The sequence below is a fragment of the Nematolebias whitei genome, chromosome 20 (genome assembly GCF_014905685.2).
Source record: "Nematolebias whitei isolate Nwh7 chromosome 20, NemWhi1, whole genome shotgun sequence".
Classification (NCBI taxonomy): domain Eukaryota; kingdom Metazoa; phylum Chordata; class Actinopteri; order Cyprinodontiformes; family Rivulidae; genus Nematolebias; species Nematolebias whitei.
This window is the reverse complement of record NC_056517.1, coordinates 17,207,736-17,210,949: the sequence shown is the minus strand read 5'-3', so window position 1 is coordinate 17,210,949 and position 3,214 is coordinate 17,207,736. Positions and strand designations below refer to the sequence as shown.

Below are 3,214 nucleotides of genomic sequence, written 5' to 3'. Positions count from 1 at the left end.
TATATATATATATATATATATATATATGTTTATGTATATAAATATGTGTATATATATGTGTATATATGTATATATTTGTGTGTATATATGTATGTATAGTTTTGTTTGGTTAAAGCAGATTTTGAAGAGCAAGGGAGGCGTCAGTGAAGAGCACCAGATTTGAGCCTTTTGTCATCCAGTGTCTTCAGTAGAACGAGAGAGACACCAAGAAATGATAAAGCCGACAAATGAAAATGAGGTTGATAATTTTCATTTATCATGCGATTAATTGATTTATTGTTTACCGCAATAGGCCTAGTGCTGTTTGTTGTCATCATTGTATGTTGATGACATTGTATGTTGATCATTGTGTTCCCATACAACGACAATATTAGTTCTCTGCATTTAACCCATTACACGTGAGATACGTCCAGGTGGAGCAATGGGCAGCTATTTAGGTGCCCGAGGAGCAATTAGTGATTTGGTGTCTTGCTCAAGTACACCACGACATGTGGGCTTGGTGGGGAGTTGAACCTGCAGCTTTTTGGTCCAAGTTGGGTGCCCTACCTCTACACCATCTTTGCCCCCACATAGCTTATGGCACCTGGTATTCGCAGGCGAGCTCCTATCCAGGTACTAACCAAGCCCGACCCTGCTTAGCTTCCAAAATCAGACGGGATCGGGCGTGTTCAGGGTGGTATGGCCTCAATGTCCTATGTATCTATAATACTGTAAATAATCATATTCTGGTTAGAATTTCTTTAGGGCTAGAATCACAGAGTAAAAGCACTAAATTAACCCTCGTGCTGCTCCTTGGTCAAACTGACCCACTAGGCCTCAGTTTTTAAAGTGGAATCTTGTGGGTCATCCTGATCTTCAGGGATCCATATTTGTAGTGAATAATATGCATTTAATTTATGGTTGGATAAATGCTGGAATTTAGAGATGAAACCATGGAGCTCTAATGTTTACAGAGAAGTTGCTAAACTTCATAATTAATGTCCAACTCCTATCAGTTTTAGAAAACAAATGATTTCACAGTTTGATATTTGCATCCAAGATATAGTTTACCCTCCAGGAGATATTTATCAGTTCAACAGTACACAATCATAAAAAAACATGATTTGAAAAATATATATATTAAAAACAAAAGACAGCTACATTATAAAGTGATGTAAAATACTAAAAACAGGAACATGTCTGTTGGTTTATGCCAGGTGTTTGAATCCATTTAACATTTTATTTAAGTTAATTCATTTATTCATTCATTTAAAAGAAACAAAATAAAAAAAATCATCAAAAAGAAAATATTGAATGAAGAGTGCAGAAAGAAGAATAAAATCTTATATCTGCCCCTTATTTAAAAAAATAAAAATAAAATAACTTTAAACAATCACTTAAATTAATCACTTTAATATCCACTTTAAAACTAGGAATAAAAATAAACGTTTTGTGTTAGCAGAATTTAATTCTAACTTTAAAACTTATCCAACATTAATACAACTTACTTCAAGTTGCCTTTTTGGACATGCATGCATATATTTGTACAAATTGTATTTGAGAGGAGATTATTACAGCCTCATATAAAATCAATGATGGTGATATCGGAACTGGATCGGTATCGGCCAATATTCAGACTTAGGTATCGGGATCAGATCGAAAGTAAAAAAAGTGAATCGGTGCATCCCTATTATTAATTCTAACAGGCAATTTCTTCTTCAAAAACATTTTCAGATTAGGATTAGTTGCATCAGTGAAATCATGAGAATGACCCAGTTTGGTATGGCATCATCAAATAGGTGAAATGATTAGACTCCATCTTTAAATAACACAAATTAAATAGTTTTTCCTGTAGTCATCGGGAACATGTCAAACACACAATTTTACCAAAACAATTGATCTGAAGAATCTACTTCAAATTTGTTTGTGTTGTTCTTTACCTTTATGGACTAATAATAATCTGTAAACACACATTACTCTTGCTTGATGTAGTCTGAGTGAATTTTAGGGAATTATGCTTTCATCAGGAATAGAAGAGGTTAGACTCAACACCAGTGATGTGACTTGAGACTTTAAACATGATTAGTCATGGTTGAATGAACCCTGCCCTATTGACCACAGTCAATTCAATTCAATTCAGTTTGTTTATATACCGCCAAATCACAACAAAGTTGTCTCAGGGCATTTTACAGAAACAATCACAAACATAAAAGCCAATTAGTAAAGTTCTCTATCTAAGGAATCCAGCAGACAAGTTGAATCTTGGCTTTGTTGCAGTCTCCCATCCTGAGCAAGCACAGTGGCAACAGTGGAAAGGAAAAACTCCCTTTTAAAAGGAAGAAACCTCCAGTAGAACCAGGCTCAGGACAAGCGGCCATCTGCTTTGACCGTCCACTGTCGATATCATCTGGAGCTCATACATTATATGTAATCCAAGGCAAGGCTCAATAGAAGCATCAGGGCTCTACCAGGCAACAGGAAACCTGACCTCAGATTGAAACCTATAGTGTGAGTAACAGCAGTAGAAGTAAAGGTGGTTAGTTTTATTTTATTTTTATCTATTTTTTTGGGGGGGGGGGGGGGGGGGATTTGGTTATGTTTTACAATTAAGCTGAACCATCTTCTCTCATCTTTTTGCCAACAGTCTTCTCTTAAGGTTCACAGATGACACATTTGATCCAGAACAATCAGCTACAATAGGTGAGTATTAACTCATTGTGTCTGGGTGTGTACTGGTATTCTAAATGCTGGCTGACATGATTTTGACATGACCATAAGAAAAGTATCATTGTTGTGGAGAAGTGGTGTCACAGAGGTTATGAGTGGGCCTTTGATCAGAACGTCGCCGGTTCAACTCCCCGTAACAACATCAAAATGTGGGTGGGAAAGGTGAAACACCCACTCCTGCTTCTACCCTCATCTGCCCCTCTCTGTGCCCTTGAGCAAGGCCCTTAACCCCAACCGTATCCGACCGTAAGCTGGATTTTATTTGTCTAACAGAAACGTGGCAACAACAAAATGACTTTTTCCACCTGAATGAATCTACCCCACCGGGGTTTGTTTACATCGCCAAATCTCGCGAGTCCGGCCGCGGAGGAGGTCTCACGATAATTCACCGCGAGAACTGGAAGGTCACGCCAGTTCACACACCTCCCTCTCTCTCCTTTGAGCACACTGTGTGTCTACTCTCCGGCCCTACCCCCACCATTGTTGCCACTTTCTACCGTCCGCCCAA

At 38.0% G+C, this 3,214-nt stretch overlaps 1 pseudogene; it reads right to left on the bottom strand.

The window, feature by feature from the left end:
- Window positions 1-571: 571 nt before the first annotated feature.
- LOC119426925 lies at window positions 572-690 on the bottom strand (annotated as a pseudogene).
- Between the last annotated feature and the right edge of the window lie 2,524 nt (window positions 691-3,214).